At 47.8% G+C, this 19,875-nt stretch overlaps 1 protein-coding gene across 1 annotated transcript in view; it reads left to right on the top strand.

The window, feature by feature from the left end:
- The first annotated feature begins 19,741 nt into the window (after positions 1–19,741).
- LOC144946677 (solute carrier family 12 member 4-like) overlaps positions 19,742–19,875 on the top strand; it is an 89,849-nt gene continuing 89,715 nt past the window's right edge. The window contains exon 1 of the mRNA XM_078875757.1: positions 19,742–19,748. The gene's annotated coding sequence lies outside the window, so the exon portion shown is untranslated. The remainder of the gene's footprint in view (positions 19,749–19,875) is intronic.

Genomic DNA, 19,875 nt, shown 5'->3' on the forward strand with positions numbered 1-19,875 from the left:
TTTCGTTCTTTTGTCTATCATGTGTATCAGACCCCCCCTCCCCCTCTCTCTCCATTGTGTTGGCGTGTGCAGTAATTGGCCGCTTGCGCACAAGCGCTTCCACGTCCGTCGCCCACCCTTTTGGCCTCGCCCCCCCCCCGCCCCCCCCTCCCTCCCGATACGTTCCATTCATTGGCTACCATAGTCTGATGAGCTCCCCCTAAGTTTGTACCCATCATCATTTTCGTTCTTTTGTCTATCATGTGTATTAGACCTCCCCTCCTCCTCTCTGCCCATTGTGTTGGCGGGTGCAGTGGCTGGCCGCTTGCGCACAATCGCTCCATTGTGTTGGCGTGTGCAGTAATTGGCCGCTTGCGCACAAGCGCTTCCACGTCCATCGCCCACCCTTTTGGCCTCGCCCCCCCTCCCTCCCGATACGTTCCTTTCATTGGCTACCATAGTCTGATGAGCTCCCCCCTCCCTCTCCCTCCTCCCTCAACTCGCTTTTAAGGGATTACATCTTGAATCATTGCCTCACTTGATACAGCTAATCTGGCTGTGACGGTCCCACCTGATGACGGAGACTTGTGTTGCCTCCGAAACGTCGTGATTTTTGTTTTTATTTTATTTTACTTTCTACGTGACTTTACCGAAAAAAACTAAGAAGAAAAAAGTGCTGAGTCTGTGGACAGTGTTGAGTCTATGTGCAGTGTTGAGTCTATGGGCAGTGTTGAGTCTATGTGCAGTGTTGAGTCTATGGGCAGTGCTGTGTCAATGTGCAGTGTTGAGTCTATGGGTAGTGCTGAGTCTGTGGGCAGTGTTGAGTCTATGTGCAGTCCTGAGTCTATGGGCAGTGTTGAGTCTGTGGAGAGTATTGAGTATATGGGTAGTGTTGAGTCTATGGTGCAGTGTTGAGTCTATGGCGCAGTGTTGAGTCTACCAGGCAGTGTTGAGTCTATGGGCAGTGCGAGTTTATGGGCAGTGTTGAGTCTATGGTGCAGTGTTGAGTCTATGGGCAGTGTTGAGTCCATGGGCAGTGTTGAGTCTATAGGCAGTGTTGAGTCCATGGGCAGTATTGAGTCTATGGGCAGTGTTGAGTCTATCGTGCAGTGTTGAGTCTATGGGCAGTGTTGAGTCTAAGAACAGTGTTGAATCTATGGACAGTGCTGAGTCTATGGGCAGTGTTGAGTCTGTGCGGAGTATTGAGTCTATGGGCAGTGCTGAGTCTATGGGCAGTGCTGAGTCTATGGGCAGTGATGAGTCTATGGGCAGTGTTGCGTCTATGGTGCAGTGCTACTCAATGTACAGGTGAAGTTGTTTCCAGTGGAGAGGTGCAAGGAGGGATGGAGAAAGATCGAACACGGGATTGGGCACAGGGAGGGACAGGGAATAGATCGGGAACGTTCATACAACGCCAGCATCTCTGACGATCTAGGCTGCATATCAAAGCGTAAAAGTCACGCTGTGAAATGTGGCTTGTTTCTCGCGTACGGAATCATGATCGTCTCCATCAACCGGATTATCCCTTTAGCACAGTGGCGAGATTAATATGCACGAGGTCACGTGCCGGCTGGTTACTAAAGGAGCAGCCACACGGAATGGGTAATGCGTTAAGTAACATTATACATCAGAGCCTCATTATATAGCGGGTAAAAGATACATTCACTCTAAATAATTTACAATGCATTTAAATGAAGCCGATTATGTAAATGACCATATTTCGCCACGCTTTGGTCCAAATTAGACCATTATGAAAGCCATTCCCATCCGGCGTTTACCCACATTGTAAGGGTTGGATGGGACCCACGGTTTCAGGATTGGGCACAATGAGGGCGTGTGTTCCGCGCGTTAACTGTTATGCCCGTCTCGTTGAGAGAATACACCTTGTATTTACGTGGCGTGGTGAAAAATCTTCCAATAACCCCATGACCGGCATGTCATGGGGAGGCCTTCATCCAGCAGTGGATTGACAAACAGCTGACCATGAACTGTAATTCCATTGAACGCTGCAGAGCGGTGGTGGAGTGTTTCGCGCACCGCACTCAGAACCCGGCAACCTGAGTTCGATTCACGGCCAAGGCCCACATCAACGGAGTGTGGCATCTCAACGGGCCCCCCTCGTTTCTTACCCGCACTGACCAGGGTGGTGAAGTATGGTCGAACAATTCCCATCGGCCTTCAGCAGTGAATTGACGAAGGGTTGGGACGTGCGCATCACGGCACGGAGGGAGATCTTTACATTTAAGTGTTGACTATCGACAACTTCATTTCCATTTGCGATGATGATGCTCGCTATGATAACCCACGTAGGGAGGTAGCCATGTGGTTCAAACATGTCAGAGCAAAGAGTCGGCACTGCCAACAGCCTGGGTTGAAATATTGGGTTTCAGCCGTCTGTGATTAAAGCAAACTTCCATGTGTAGCCAGGCAATGGATCTCAGCCTCGTCACCAATGACTGCATCAACAACAACAACAACTAATAGGTTTTTTGTTTCTCTCACAACATTTTTGATGAAGTCTGAGATGTGAGAATTCAAATATTTCGCTTTGACGAAATTCTCTAAAAGAAGCACGGCGGGTGGGAAGGTGTGGGATGAGAGGTCACTTGGAGTGATCTCAGTGGTAGTTTTGTCGATATCTTCTTCCGCAGGCCCTCCTCGAACGCGTGGTGACACGCGGCTCTGCAAGATTCACAGGCGGTGTATCCGTCTCACCACGTGACGCCTCGAGCATCATTTGAAGCCATCGAGGGACACTGGCGACGTTTCGACGCTGGCCGCGGTATAGGCAGGGTTTGACTTCTATTTTTGGGGGAGGGGGGGTGCAGAGGTTCGCTTTGTCCCTCACATGAGGAATTTGCGGGTGCATATAATTACATGGTTTAGTTTTAATTGTAAACTACAAAAAATTAATGAATACATCTGCATATGGGCAGTGTTGAGTCTGTGGGTGTTGAGTCTGTGGGCAGTGCTGCGTCTATGTGCAGTGTTGAGTCTATGGGCAGTGTTGAGTCTATGAGTAGTGTTGAGTCTATGTGCAGTGTTGAGTCTATGGGCAGTGTTGAGTCTATGGGGAGTGCTGAGTCTATGGGCAGTGTTGAGTCTATGGGCAGTGCTGAGTCTATGGGCAGTGTTGAGTCTATGGGCAGTGTTGAGTCTATGGGCAGTGTTGAGTCTATGGTGCAGTGTTGAGTCTATGGGTAGTATTGAGTCTATGGGCAGTGCTGAGTCTATGGGCAGTGTTGAGTCTATGGGCAGTGCTGAGTCTATGGGCAGTGTTGAGTCTATGGGCAGTGTTGAGTCTATGGGCAGTGTTGAGTCTATGAACAGTGTTGAGTTTATGGGCAGTGTTGAGTCTATGGGCAGTGTTGAGTCTATGGGCAGTGTTGAGTCTATGGGCAGTGTTGAGTCTATGGGCAGTGTTGAGTCTATGGTGCAGTGTTGAGTCTATGGGTAGTATTGAGTCTATGGGCAGTGCTGAGTCTATGGGCAGTGTTGAGTCTATGGGCAGTGCTGAGTCTATGGGCAGTGTTGAGTCTATGGGCAGTGTTGAGTCTATGGGCAGTGTTGAGTCTATGGGCAGTGTTGAGTTTATGGGCAGTGTTGAGTCTATGAACAGTGTTGAGTCTATGGGCAGTGTTGAGTCTATGGGCAGTGTTGAGTCTATGGGCAGTGTTGAGTTTATGGGCAGTGTTTAGTCTATGGGCAGTGTTGAGTCTATGGGCAGTGTTGAGTCTATGGGCAGTGTTGAGTCTATGGGCAGTGTTGAGTCTATGGGCAGTGTTGAGTCTATGAACAGTGTTGAGTCTATGAACAGTGTTGAGTCTACCGGGCAGTGTTGAGTATATAGGGAATGTAGAGTTTATGGCGCAGTGCTGCTCAATGTACAAATGTTCGAATTCCGGTGACGTTTTTGCATTAGCGCCGTACGTTTTCTATTTGTGTTTGTTTACCAGAGTCACTGTAAGTGCCATAGAGATGTGGTGCAATATCAAACAGACTCGAAAATAAAGTTGCGTTGCTTTGAGATATAAAAAATGTCAAACTGCCCATATTCATCAAAGGATTGCCCAGAACCCGGGAGACATACTGTAAGCAAGAGAAGCATACGACTATTTACATTAATTTTGCCCTGATCGCTATCCGTCGGGCATCCATCCTGCTAATTAAATATCAGGTAAGTCTCACTGAGCTACATAGTTCGTTTTTAAAGTCACCTGGCCACAGGTGATAGCCCAACAAAGTGGCCCATCATGGGAATGTATCGCAGCCAAATACTCTAAGCGTATGTTTCTAAATGTCGAGCGAAAAACCAGATGACCTGTAGAAAAATCCACTCTACCACGGGGAAAGAGACATGCAAGCGCCAAATATACAGCAGGCATTTCCAGGGTCGGGATCTAACCCAGGACTTCCTGTACACCAGGCGAGGTAGTTAACATCTTGCCACCGTGACATCCCATTTTTTTTCCAAAAACAAACCGCACGTGAAAAACGTCACATAATCTATGCGTGTGATCATATTTTCAATTTTTTTATTTTCGTGAAAAGATAACACACCTAATATATCAACTGTGAGTATTTTTTTAAAGATATTAAATCAATTGGCTTATTTTCAGTTTTCATTTGAAAGTCAAATCGAGATGGCATGGTGTGGTTCCGATTTTCCATTTAATGGCCCAAGCCAATGGTGCAAATTCCACATGAGTATGGCAGGGGTATTTCTACCCTCATTGGAACCACAGTCGACTTCCTATGAAGTGGCACTCGTATTGATCCCAGAGAGATTAAAGCTTCAGGGTCCCCTTTGGCCAGAGTTTGAACTCGCACTCAGCATTGCAGTTGTTTGGTCACGTGCTCCCACCACTGTGTTGGCCAGCTAAAGTTTGGGTCGTCCTAAATTAAAGAGGTTTAACAAAATGTTAAGATTTCCTAAATCAACACAAATGTGTTTACCATGTCACCCAGCAAAGAAATACATGTGACATGCATCTTTACTCGGCATGTATGCAATACAAAGATTCGTAACGTTTGATACTAAGTTAACATTCACAAGTTATTGAAATGACAATAATAATCATCATTACATGCATTTACCCAGGTTAGCTTGACTGAGCGTTAATAAAATTTTGATTGTTTTAAGGGGGTTCTACGTTGAGATATTTGACCACCTCCATATGAATGAGTCTTTAGACACGTGGGCTGAAACAGGAGAACACCAACGCCTATGAGGGGGTAACACTCAAAAGATCCTCACGGATGGATTCACGAAAGTAACTGCTGTATTGCCTGCCTCGCAGTAGTGCGGCGAGTTCGGGACTTTCACAAATCTCTACGTGAAAGTCCCGTCAACACTCGCCTCCAAAGCACCGGATCAGAATCAGAATATTTACTGGTAGGAACCTCCTGGTTACACCAGCCCACATGGGATTATTGTGTCCGTCCATCCGTCCGTCCGTCGTGCATCCAAAAATGGGAGGGGTGGGGCTGGGTGGGGAGGGGAGGGTGGGGAGGGGCTGGGTGGGATGGGTGGGGCTGGGTGGGGGGTGGGAGGGGTGGGGCTGGGTGGGGAGGGGCTGGTCACCCCGTGGTGCCCTTATAAAACTCAACGTTTAACCTACTCACGCCGGCTTGTGCCCGCCCTTACAGGCGGCCATATTTGCGGAATACAACACGCCGCCGTTGACCCTGGCCATTGACCGAGCAACCCAACGTTCCTACCAGCTCCCTCCGCAGAAATGTGTTATACTGGAGGAATCCGATGAGCTAAAAAAATATTTTTCACAGATGTCCAGTAGGGGCAGATCACAGGCACCTCGTGGGATTTCCACCCCTCAGGTAGGAAAAAACCACAGGCCTCGTCATGGGAAGAGGAAGAATATCTCACAACACGAGAAGCGGGGAGAACGCCGTGAATCCGTGTTGTCTAGAGTGGTTGTATTATTGCGCCACTGACAAAAAATCCTGACTTTTAATGTCCTGGGAAAACCTACATATTTCCCAGGACAGCCAACTCTAAATGAATAACGCATCCTTCCCACGTGTGTATCTCGCCATATGAAATTAAAGTATTTTTTTTTCTTACACAACCCACCATCTGCATGACACCTCGTGGGGAGCGCATCTCATCAGCATCATCATCGGTTCAATGGAGCGCAGGCTAAACTCTGGATCGGTTTCGACATTCAGTTGTCTCATCAGCAGCGTACGGTTTTGCTAGACCCATCAAGACGATGCTGGCCGGCCAATCTTCGGCATGGCTCTCCATGCCCGGGCTAGGGTCGATGTCATTTGCGTTGAATCGAGGTGACCGGGCTATCTGCGAGTTGCAGGGTTCTGTGATCGTGTTCTCAAAGCGCGCGTTCCAATTTACCAACTAAAACGCCAAGGGAGCGCATCAAATTGTCAAACCGTAATTTCCTGCAGCATCTTTTTCGTGTGCTTGTTGTAAAGAAATATTAATAAATAAGCTCGATAATGAATGCAGCCTCACAGCTGAACACGTGTGGTATGTTTAGGTGGACTGCAATAAATAAATATTTTTTTTCGTTAAAGGTATCACAAATTGGCTTGGATGCCTGCCGTGAAATTTAAATTTTGGACCGTGGATGTTCGTGACTAGCAAAGCTGCCATTTCTCTCGGATGATAGAAGCCAGGCTTTAGCCTTCAGCAATGAACATTGGACACTGGGTGTGGTGCAACCCATGAGCCTCATTTCATTGAATAAAGATTGTGTCCAAAACAGGAAAAAACATTTTCATCGTGCAAAGGTAAAGGCGTAGCCCTGCAATTGCTCGCTCAAGCCACTGCTTGTGATGAGGGGCCTCCACTCGGAGGAAATCTAAGGGATCCCTTCATAGGATAGCTGGCCTACTCTTCCATGTTGACCAGACATCTTGGAAAAGGTGTTGTTGAAATGTCATGATCATAATAATTGACAGTCCTTTATGAATTCAATTCTGAACGAAGGCCTCACCATGCCTTGTGAGTAATGGGGAGTTGTTTGGCCATACTTCACCATGCCTGTCAGAGCCGTATGGTGAACGGGGGGGGGTGGGGGTGGGGAAGGCAGGACCGGTTCAGATATCGCTTACCATTGATGTCAGCCATGGCCAGGAGTCAGACTCAGGATTTGCCGGGTTCGTAGCAGCAGTGCGGCTCACCGGTGCACGACCGCTCCACATCCGCTTTTGCTTCTTCTCTCAAATTATCGTACGCATATTTTTGATTGACGATTTAAAGTTATGAAGACACGACGAAAAAAATACTTATGAATACATTATTGCAGCTCAGCAAGCATCTTGACAAGACATTAAAATATTACGATGCTAATCTCGGAATTATGCATTGCTCCACACTACTTGAATTCTAACGGATTTCTTCCCGAAGGGCAAAATGAAAAAAGAACCCTCCACTCGCGCGTGGGCGCTCATTGGTACTCCGCTCAAATCGGCGCCTCTTGCAGGACACTGCCTTGTTCACGCTTCATCCCAGGAGCTCATCAGAATTCCAGTGGGAGGGCTTCAGGCGCACGCATCTCTTTCTCTCTCTCTCCCTGTGGTCGTGTGGATTTTTTTTCTCCGGGTCATACGTTTTTTTCCCCTCCACATTTCGAATCAACATCGCGCGTTTCGGATATTTGGCTGCTATAAATGTCCACGTGACAAGCCACTTCGTTGAGCTATCATTTGCGGCCAGGTCGCTTCTGAAAAAGATGCAGTTTAGCTCTATTTGACTATTTTCTATTTTTATTTTACCAGGTAAGGGCCCGCTGGGACATATAGCTATTTTTCAGAAGCGTCCTGGCCACAAATTAAATCTCAGTGAAGTGGCCTTATCGTGTGGAAATTTATAGCAGCCAAATACTCTAAAAGCATGTTTTTAAAGGTGGAGGGAAAAACCGGATGACTTGGAAAAAAAATACACACCACCACGCAGAGAAAACGCATACTTCAAATATACACCAGGCGTCAGGATTGGAATAGAACCCACGACCTCCTGTATACCGGGCGTAGCCCAGTGAGCCTGACCTGGTAACATCAAAAACTGTTTTAAGTTTAGCATCTGGTGCGTGGGGAAAAAAAGAGGTAAAAGCGCAGCACTGAAATCGCTTGGCTCCCGCCACTGCGGGCGGAAGTGGCCTCCGCTCGCGGGGTAGTTCTACATAGCCCCTTTAGAAGGTAGCATCGGCCTACTCTTCCACACGCTGCTCAGACGTTTTGCAAGAGGTGGGAGTGCCCACGAAATTTACCCCACAGCACGCGACCTTTGCCGATCGACTGCGGAGAACAACAAAGTTTTAAGACGCCTTGCGCCGGATTGTACCGGTGAGATTCTGGAATGGCTAGTCCGGTGCGATAACCATTGCACCTTCGGCAGCATCCCCCGTTGGGTGTGTGTTGGTGTCAAGTTGAAGGCTGTGTGAGAAATGATTCCGGCCCTGGTAGATGCATATATACATAAAGTACGCGGTGGAGTGGTGGTGGTTAAGTGATTAGCGAATTATAATAACGTTAAAAGGGGTCGACGTTGCGAATGTGTAATGATCGGCACAGCGAAGCAGATGAAGATTCACCCGCTGGGGGTACCGCCATCTCCTGGAGAGCCAAGGCGCGGCTCCATCTCGACGCCCACGGGAAGGGAGTTTAACCACATCGGTGTGTGAACCAACGACCCTCGCTGCTGCCTCCACGGTAGGGGATCACAGGCAGCCACCACCAACGGTGGTCAACGGATTTGTAGTGCAGTGCACGAATCACTCCGCCACCGCCCCTCCATCATTTACGATGGATGCAAATGCAAAGATACCCCGTATAGTCCTCTTCTTGGTTCTTTCGGTGAAGTCACGTTGAAGGGAAATAATACAATAATAAAAATAAAACATAATAAAATAATTATTCACCTGAGGACGGCTGCTTGCGTTGTGGCCGAAACGTCGTGAGAAATATTTTATTATGTTATATTTGTATTATTTTATTATTTCCCTTCTACGTGACTTTACCGAAAGAACCAAGAAGATGAATCCCTGCAGTCACGAAAGCTTTAAATCGAAATTTACCCCGTATAGCCTTAAGAAACTGTTTGGGCAAGTGCTGTTAGTGAGCACCTATTAAGGCCGGTACGACACACGAGGGGTTGCGTTGCCGGCACCACGTCCCACCGCCGTTGTCTCCCTTGTGATGATGTTCACTACACACCGCAGCTGGTGTTGATTTGAGGCTGAGTCGACCTAGGGGAGGCCCCGGGACTGGCTCTAATAATTATCACTGGTGTTGGCCTCGAGCAGGAATCGAACTCGGGTCGCCAGATTCGTAGCACGATTGCTCTCGGCGCACACACACGCGCGCGCGCGCGAAATGATCTGCTTTAATATACCATTTAAATATGTATTTCTATATTTCATTCGCATGATGTGTATGACAAATGGGTTTCTCCTGCCGTGCGTGCGCAACTGCCAGAGAGAACATTCATAAACATTTCATGTGCAGTGTTGTATACATAATGGAGTGTGCAGAGGTCACAATGCTGAGCTGGCACCGCTGAGATCATCCGGGCAGCTGCCTGCGATTAAAACCGACTGGACGTTTGTGAAAAAAAGAGCTTCATAGCTCATCGGATTCCTCCAGTCTACTAAATACACATTCTGACTGATTAATGAACCTAAATGACCTTAACGCATTCGGCAATGACAGTGCCGCTGACGAACGCGTTGAGTTTGTTTATGATTTATTTGTGTTTGTGCTCCACTTGTGATTAAACGCGATTTTGTTCGTGCAGCGAGTTGAAAGGTATTAGCTCCGGAAACCAGTGGCCGCACAAAAAATCCATTACATTTAAATCTTATTCCGTACTTGCTTATGCTAAATTCCAGCTCGGAGAATGAAAGCAAATATCGGCGACCATCACTCGGAGATTTCTGAGTTGGTGGGAAAGTGATGCCCCCCTTCTGTGTACACCAGTGATCACTAGGAGGGATTTCAGAGGTAGCTCTGCGGTGAACACTTCCGTGGGCAGTTTTCTCTTTGTAACACGATTGGAACGATTGGCTACATACGGTGCGACAGAAATTCAACATACATGCGTACATACGAAGAGGTTGCACTGTTTTGCGAGGTTTCCGAACGGATTCTTCATATCGTGACAAAACACTTCCAACACAAATGGGGAAATGGAAAAACTATTCCTGAAAACGTTCAATTAATACGTCAGCAATTTATCCATGACAACCTTACCCACAAAATGATATAGCCAGCCCAGGCTACATTTCCTCCTAGACTGCCATGTTTCTTTGGCTCATGAAAACACTCCGCTGATCAGGAATACATTAGGGGAAAATATATATATTTGGGTGAAAGTGTTGTGCCCCCAAAAAATAAATGCATTCAAATTACATTCTGCTATTATTATTTTTTTGCTACGTTGTATCACTAGCTTCTCCCACGACATCTGGCCAGCATGGAAGAATAGGCCAAACACCCTCTAAGAGGGTCTCTGTCCAGAGCTCCCTCTCGTGGAACCCTACCGCCGTGAGCGAGCAATTGCAGGGCCGCGCCTTTGCCCTATTGACCCACACGGCGGGGAGGTCGGCATCCTTTCAAAGAAGAAGAAGATGCTTTTCTTGTTTTTGTCTTTGATCAAAATAGTTTGAGAGCTGCGTCACATGCTGAGCTTGCCTGTGCACAAACACAGCAGGTATACAGCAGATGACAACGCACATTCTGACTGAAATAAACAACATGGGTGATGGGGTAAGCTGTGTCTGTCTGTTTTTGTCTCCCTTCGTTATTCTTTAACAATGCTGTTTGATATTATTGGTTCTTTCGGTAAAGTCACGTAGAAAGGAAATAATAAAATAAAATAATATAAATATAAAACTATAAAAATTCTCACGACAACAAAATGTTCTTGCTGTGGATTTCACACCTGATGATGATTGCTTGTGTTGCAGTCGAAACGTTGTGAGAAATTTTGTTTTATATTTATATAATTTTATTATTTCCCTTCTACGTGACTTTACCGAAAGAACCAAGAATATGAATCCCTGCAGTCACGAAAGCTTTAAATCAAAATGTAATACTGTTTGACTGTTTTTGTTGTCACCAAGACATTCCATAGTGGCCCATTCCCTGTCACATTTAATACATTGCTGTCTACCTTTGCGTTAAATTACGCTTAAGATTTAAGATTCTTATCTTTTTTTTAAAACGGCGACCCACAAGGGGGCAGCCAAAGAGTCACAAGGGGGCAGCCAAAGAGTCACAAGGGGGCAGGCAAAGAGTCTCAAGGGGGCAGCCAAAGAGTCACAAGGGGGCAGCCAAAGAGTCACAAGGGGGCAGCCAAAGAGTCTCAAGGGGGCAGCCAAAGAGTCACAAGGGTGCAGCCAAAGAGTCTCAAGGGGGCAGCCAAAGAGTCACAAGGGGCAGCCAAAGAGTCACAAGGGGGCAGCCAAAGAGTCTCAAGGGGGCAGCCAAAGAGTCACAAGGGGCACCCAAAGAGTCTCAAGGGGGCAGCCAAAGAGTCACAAGGGGCAGCCAAAGAGCCTCAAGGGGGCAGCCAAAGAGTCACAAGGGGGCAGCCAAAGAGTCACAAGGGGGCAGCCAAAGAGTCACAAGGGGGCAGCCAAAGAGTCACAAGGGGGCAGCCAAAGAGTCACAAGGGGGCAGCCAAAGAGTCACAAGGGGCAGTCAAAGAGCCTCAAGGGGGCAACCAAAGAGTCACAAGGGGGCAGCCAAAGAGTCACAAGGGGGCAGCCAAAGAGTCACAAGGGGGCAGCCAAAGAGTCACAAGGGGGCAGCCAAAGAGCCACAAGGGGGCAGCCAAAGAGCCACAAGGGGGCAGTCAAAGAGCCACAAGGGGGCAGCCAAAGAGTCACAAGGGGGCAGCCAAAGAGTCACAAGGGGGCAGCCAAAGAGCCACAGAGGGCAGCCAAAGAGCCACAAGGGGGCAGCCAAAGAGCCGCAAGGGGGCAGCAAAAGAGCCACCGCATGCGGCTGCGGAGCCGCAGGTTGCCGACTCCCCCGCACCAGGCCACGTGAGGGGACGTCCCTTGGAGGCGCGCGAGCTTTGGCTGCGATCGCCGCCAATCGCTGGCGATGGACGCAAACCCGGAGGGACGTACCGGGGTCAGCGGGGGGCACGGCCTCAATCCCAGGTGGCCTTCTCTCAGGCAACGTTCCTTGACCCCGAGGGCTCGAGATGACATTTCAGAACGGATGGGGGTGGGGGGGGCGGGGAGTGGGGGGAGGGAGATATGAGCAGGAGGTGTCGCTAGCAATGTAAACAAACATCAACCAAAGACCGACCAAACACCAACCACACACCAACCATCCACAACGGCACGTCGCCCTCCGATGTACGTACGTGTCTACGTTGAACTTCTTTCGCACCGTACGTAGCCAACCGGCGAAAAGCCACCCGCAAAGGTTTTGGATTACAAAAGAGGATAATGCACGGCATTTTTTTTTCAGGGTTTTTCTCTCCCTTCAGCAAGGCGACACAAACACTGATGATGCTGATGGACAGAACCGATAAATAGGCAGTAGCGTACATACGGTAGAAAGTACCGAGTCAGTAAGGCAGTGGTTGTGTAGATGTAATATAATTATACTGCAGTCATAAGTCACGTAGAAGGGAAAAAAATTGTTTTACATATTTTTACAATACAAATTGTTTAATATTTGTATTATTTCATTATATCCCTTCTACGTGACTTTACCGAAAAAACCAAGAATATGAATCCCTATGGTCACGAAAGCTTTAAATCAAAATTTATACTGCAGTCGTTCAGTGCGGCTAACCCTATATTAAAAATACGTATAGAAGGTCGCACACATTACACACAAAGTGCTTGTTTCAAAAATCAAGCACAGTTCCTCGCTGATCTCGTCAAGGAGTATAAACCATCGTCACGCGAACTCGACGCATCCTCACTGCAGCGGCAGCGGCTTTTGGCTGCTAGCTGTCGAACAAAGGCGGCGGTCACCGCATCGCGTGGCGCGTTCAGATGCGCTTCTGCAGCCGTCTGGAATGCACTTCCTTCCGATGTTAGGAATTCATATTCTATGGTTATTTCGGTAAAGTCACGTAGATAGAAAAAATAATAACAATTAAATAATACAATTTAAAATAAAGCGAATAAAAATGTATAAAGATATCACGACGTTTCTATAGCAACACAAGCAGTCGTCATCAGGAACCTGTTTTTGTATTTTTTTTATTTTTTTGTTATTATTTTTTCTATCTACGTGACTTTACCGAAAGAACCATAGAATATGAATTCCTGCAGTAACGATAGTTTTAAGTTAGGAAGGCACTTTGAAATCATCTAGATTGAAAACTCGTTTCTTTAGAACTGCTTTTAGTGTTTAGTTTGTTGTTCTTCACCGTACGGTGAAAACGAATGTCAACATACTACATAAATTATGTGTGTCAGTCCTATATATGGCATGGCAATGCTAAGTAACAATATAATTACCAAATAACGGGTGGATGATGGCCCACAGCCCAGATCTGAATGTAACTCTGCATCTTAATGTCGTCCGAGTTTCAGATCTGGGCTGAAAGAACCCATCACAATCATTACCCCATCACTCATCATTGCGGTCAATTCACTGCCGAGCGCCATCTCTCCGATTAGCGCGGTTGGCTACGTACGGTGCGAACGAAAAACATGGTTGTTTTGTCCCCTGTGACGTCTACGATTGTAGCGTATCATACGCGATCCCACGCCACCGCTCCGCACGTGCATGCATGCGCCACGCGATGTGCCCAAGGCGAGGGCTTTGCCGGGGCTCCGTGCAACGTGACGCTCAAGTTCAACGGCGCTTGCGTCACGCGCCGCCTTCGCATCAGACGCCGCGGGCTCCCCGTTGGTGGCGGCTGATGTGCGGCGGCGAGGCACGCTCGTTATAACGCGGCGGTGAGGCACGCTCGTTATAACGCGGCGGTGAGGCACGCTCGTTATAACGCGGCGGCGAGGCACGCTCGTTATAACGCGGCGGTGAGGCACGCTCGTTATAACGCGGCGGTGAGGCACGCTCGTTATAACGCGGCGGCGAAGCACGCTCGTTATAACGCGGTGGTGAGGCACGCTCGTTATAACGTGGTGGCGAGGCACGCTCGTTATAACGCGGCGGTGAGGCACGCTCGTTATAACGCGGCGGCGAGGCACGCTCGTTATAACGCGGCGGTGAGGCACGCTCGTTATAACGCGGCGGCGAGGCACGCTCGTTATAACGCGGCGGTGAGGCACGCTCGTTATAACACGGCGGCGAGGCACGCTCGTTATAACGCGGCGGTGAGGCACGCTCGTTATAACGCGGCGGTGAGGCACGCTCGTTATAACGCGGCGGCGAGGCACGCTCGTTATAACGCGGCGGCGAGGCACGCTCGTTATAACGTGGCGGCAGGCACGCTCGTTATAACGCGGCGGTGAGGCACGCTCGTTATAACGCGGCGGTGAGGCACGCTCGTTATAACGCGGCGGCGAGGCACGCTCGTTATAACGCGGCGGCGAGGCACGCTCGTTATAACGTGGTGGCAGGCACGCTCGTTATAACGCGGTGGCCGGCGCTTGCGTGCTCACGTCGGCATTCACTTCCATGGCAACAAGCCTGGCTCGGCTCGCTTGGCTCTCTCCGGCGTGACGTAACAAACGGGATACCACGTGGTCGGTCTCATCACAACAACACCAACAACAACACCAACAAAAACAACAAAATAACGCGAAATTTCAGTCCGTGACTCTACGGGCATTTGGACCGGTGTCTTTGTCGTGTTTTTATTTTTTTTCCATTTCTCCGCTCACGTTTCCTTTTTTGTTTTGTTTATTGAGGCAACGCGCGAGCGCGATCTCCTCGCATCGCGTTGTGACGCAGGTGCACATACAGCGTCAACATCAACTACCACCGGGCATAAGGAAGCAGGGGGCAGACATTCTAGATTTGAAGTTTTCGTGACTGCAAGGATCCATACTATTTGGTTCTTTCGGTAAAGTCACCTAGGTAAAAATATATAAGAAAAAAGTAATAAATAACTAAATCAAATAAAAATAGAAATATCTAAATTTTGTAATTTCTACTTTTATTTTAAGAATACAATTTACAAAAAATAAATAGAAATGACTAAATGTAGTTATTTATTTTTTATTTAAAGCTTTCGTGACTGCAGGGATTCATATTCTTGGTTCTTTCAGTAAAGTCACGTAGAAGGGAAATAATAAAATAATATTCACATTTTATTTATTCATATTATTTTATTATTTCCCTTCTACGTGACTTTACCGAAAGAACCAAGAATATTAGTTATTTCTTCTAGATTTGAAGCTTTCGTGACTGCAAGGATTCATATTCTTAAGTTTTTTCGGTAAAGTCACGTAGGTAAAAAATTTAAATTATATACGGGGACTGTTTTCTTGGAATTGATCTTGTTTGATACAGCTATCGTGCTGTGGCGGTTCCACCTGAAGACGGAAGACTTGTGTTGCCTCCGAAACGTCGTGATTTTTATTTAATAAAATGTTTATTTTACTTTAATTAATTAAAATTTTAATTTTTTACCTACGTGACTTTACCGAAAAAAACCAAGAATAGTAGTTATGTCTATATAAAAAGAATAATTTTATTCGCGTTTTTTTCACCTACGTGGCTTTACCGAAAGAACCAAAGAGTCGTGGGCAGACAGATGGGGAGCGGGGCAGGCGCGGCCCCAAACCAGGCAGGGTCACACCGCAGGGGTGCGACATCGTTTCGTTTGTAGTCCCCGACCCCCCCACACACACACACTGCACCTCCGATTAGCACGGTTGGCTACGTACGGTGCGAAAGAAGTTCAACGCACACATCTTATACAGAGGATATTTTGCCTTTAACATCTGGCAGTTCTGCAGCATTGATGCAAGCAAGCCTGGCTGCTCATGTGACACTGTTTGTCGAATCGGTCGAGAGTTTTACCTGTGCCGAATTGGTGCAGCTGAAATTACGCACTCTCAAAATGTCATGGTACATATATATACCGTGTAAACAGGGTATATATATTATTCATAATGAAGGGTTTTGGGTTATATCGCGTAGGTATAAATGTGTCGTAACCCTCCACCACCCGACACAGCCAGTCAAGATTGTCACGTAAGCAAAAACGTGATAATTAGTTACTAGTATATTGTAGTGTATAGTGTAGTGTATGGTATACTACTTCAGCACCACCGGTGTTGGAGAGTAAATTCACAACATTCACATTTAGAGTACGACGTTTCGCTGGTAATTTCATCCAGCATCATCGGGCGATTTGCGAGAAACCCACAATCCGTTATTACGAATAATATTGGTCGCGAAAACCTACGTGTTAAACAGAGTATATATACGTGTTGAAAAAAATACGAATCTTTGAAGTGCTATTGTTCAGATAAGAAACAGTGGCGATGGACTATGAATACATATGCGAAGCCCAGATGAATATCAAACCATTCTACCCCATCCTGGTCTGGTGCCACTGCCGGAAATTAAGCTCTGTCTGTAAAATGTCACGAGGAAAGAGCCCCAACGGCACGGCAGGACACGCAGCCAGGTCTATCCGCGTGATTTTTGTCGACTTCCCTGCAATGGCTAAGTGGCTGCTGACGTTAATTGAAGGTTTCAGGAGTTCGCTCGCCTTTCCTACCCCCCCCCCCCCCCCCAATTGTAATCATCAAATCGTTCCTTCAGCCGCAGGCCGCCAGATGACGACAATGGTCGCTCGTAAGCGTTGCAGGGCTGGGCACCGTTCGGTGTTACAGCCCCGTGGGATCGCGGGGTAGTGGATTGGGGGGGGGCTGGAGGGGGGCTGAGCCCCCCCCTCCCCGAACCCCCTCTCCACAGACTCCCCCCCCTCCGGTTGAAGGCTCATCCCCCATTCTCAATCATCATAGTCAAGGCATAAATATTGGCACCATATCAAACAGCGGTCGCGGCTTCTCTTCAAAGGTTGACAATTTGGCGAACGCCCACGACCATTGACGCGCGAGCCGCCCGCAGTGGTCGACGGCGGGCTCTACAAAGACGCGCACAATCAAAGCGATGGGTGCATTTGCATCGCTTTGTCCCGATCGTGCCATCGACGTTGTGAAGCGTCCATTCGGAACTCTCGCAGAGAGCAGCGAGACCCTTCTTGTGAGACAACGGCCCGCGGAAGTGGATATCACAGATCTACCTCTTAGATCATTTCTTTAAGTGACCTCTGGTGCGCGGAGAAGGGGGCAGCACTCCCTGCACCCGCTCTGCCGCTGAGAGTAATGCTCGTCGCACGGCGGTCAAAACTGGAAATTTAGCCGAATGAAATGCACGACTAAATTTGACATGATGGGCTTTGTTTGTGTAGCCTTGGTGACCGGGTTGAGACGACCAACTCACAGGCAGCGGCTAGGGACCCAGATTCAAACCCAGCTGTGTCTGCTCAGTGCTCTAACTCCCGTGGCACGGATGTGTCACTCAGATACCTCCGGTTTGACGTTAAGCTTGACTCACGCTTGGGTGACCTAACCAATACAGTGCTTACTTCGTCAACATTTTTGTTGTTGAATTTTCAGGCATATAGACGATAATCCGTGGAATACTAATAGGATTTGTCCCCTTTTCTCTGGCAACTAAACTGACACCTTTTTCAAGGAATCATGTTAACATTAACCATAATACTTGCAGTCAAATGCAAACAAAAAACAACACTCTGATCATTTATGCATTGTCCTTGAAACGGATTGGTCCACACCAGAGACAGCTTTTCTTAGAGGCTAGTCTCATATGGTGTTCGACCAGATGGCGCCAAAAGGCGTTTGTTGCCAGAGAAAAGGGGGGCAACCCTATTAGTATATTTTGGTACTGGCCAAGGAGACCTCATGATGTACATGCTTAATCCGTGGAATATCGGTCGGGTCTCAGTCTGTGAATTTCACGAAGTAATTTTCTTAGTCTAGCCGACAAACAAACATTTAGTCACTGTTAGCTATTATAAAGATTGTTAGCTCAGCTAGTCACGATAACTCTTTCGCGGACAGCTGCAGTAATTAGCATTACACGTTGTATAGGAAAACTTCAGTGGGTCTCAAGGTCATTTTTCAGGAGGGTCCTGCCAAGTTTAAACACCCAAACAGAGGGGGAAAAACTGTTGTGGCTGGACTGAAAATGAGATGTGAACCACAGGGAGGCGATGTTGCCACGTGTAATCCCAATCGAGTAATTTACAGGTAAGTATTCACCATTGCGATGTTCTGGCCAATATCGGTGACATTGTGTGGGGAGTTCGTTTGAGCTATGGGAGTAAGCAGAAGAAGCCGGTGGAAAGTCCATTGAGAACAGGGGGGGGGGAGAGAACATACACACTTCACGCAGCAAGCCATCCCGGTTGGGAGTACAACCCAGGTGTTATTTTTTGCCCACTACACTTCCTGCTTGATGACGATGCTTCCATTCCAGTAAATTTTTGTTTTTATTGAACAAAGAGCCCGGTGCAGTGCGTGAGCGGTAAATGGCGCTGGGAGTGGGAGTCGGGGGCGCAGATATCCCTCGGACGAAACCCCGAGGCCAGGTGCTCACAGGGCAGGAGACGGGGGTAAAACAATTGAAATGAAAACAAATATAACAACGCACTTTGTCGACGGATGCGTTTGTCGCTCATCGGAAACCCGTGACTGCAGAGGGTCACTTTTCTCATCTGCTCCGTTGCGCGACACCAAACGAGAAGGGTGGCTTTCCCGTGTGTGTACCCAGCGCGTGTGCAACGTGCCATAGATCATTACGCACCGCGTATGCCACGTGGCGGCACGTAGTTTGCAAACACTTGAATTGAGTCTCTGGATGGCCATGCATTGCCGTCGTTGTTGAGTTCTTCGTCACGTGCGCTCGAAAATGGGATCGTCACGTCAAACATATCGCGGGGAAAGAAATCACCCTACAGTGCTCGCGGATCGTGTACGCCTTCATTATTTAATAAAATACGGCCTCAATTATCGCATTGTATAATTGCTTCATCGCTCCAAATATGTCATCGTATTAACACATCGATCGAGAAGAGCAAGCGGGCCTTGCCAAGATGCACGGATCGCTTTGAAGGGATTCACGGCCGACGGCGGAGATGGAGCAATGAAATCGTCTTGCTGTGCAGACACCGGATGGATTGTTGCGTCGCATGGAAAGAAGGGATCTCGCTTCATTTCCTAACTCGAGCGCCTTTCTTTGGGGAGTTTGTACGATCAACCCATGTTTTTTTCTGGATGGGTTTCCTTCCATAGCTAAAATAAAATAAAAACCTATACAACCGGTGTTAGCCTAACATCCCTATGGTGAAATCGTATTTCCGAATTGCTCAATTAGGATTACACATCGCAACATTGTGTTTTTTTTCTTTTTCGATTGGCACACATTGGACGATACATGCACATTTTTGATGGGGGACAATGCTGCGAAAACTTTGCAGGTTCCTCCATAAAAAAAAATATATTTGAGACTCAGCGAGGCCTGACCGGGTAAACGATCGTGACAACAACGCGTGGACGACCTGTGTTGAATCATGATGAGAGCACGAACGGTAACGGTGGCTGCCATCTGCTGGATCGGAACCTTGTGTTCACGTGGATCGCTCATCACACACAACGGCGCTTGCATGAACCCACGACACCTCGCTGATCTCGTCAAGGAGCACAAACCACCGTCACTTGAACTCCGGACACCCTTGCAGCATCGGCCTTTGGCTGCTGGTCATCGGACAAAGACGGCCACTGCATCGCGCGGCGCTTTCAGATGTAATTATGCGGCTCTCTGCAACGCTCTTCCATCCGATATTAGGAAGCCACTGGAGCTAAGCACTTTTACTGGTAGGAACCTCTTGGTTACACCAGCCCACAGGGGATTATTGTGTCCGTCCGTCGT

The sequence above is a fragment of the Lampetra fluviatilis genome, chromosome 42 (assembly GCF_964198595.1).
Source record: "Lampetra fluviatilis chromosome 42, kcLamFluv1.1, whole genome shotgun sequence".
NCBI lineage: Eukaryota > Metazoa > Chordata > Hyperoartia > Petromyzontiformes > Petromyzontidae > Lampetra > Lampetra fluviatilis.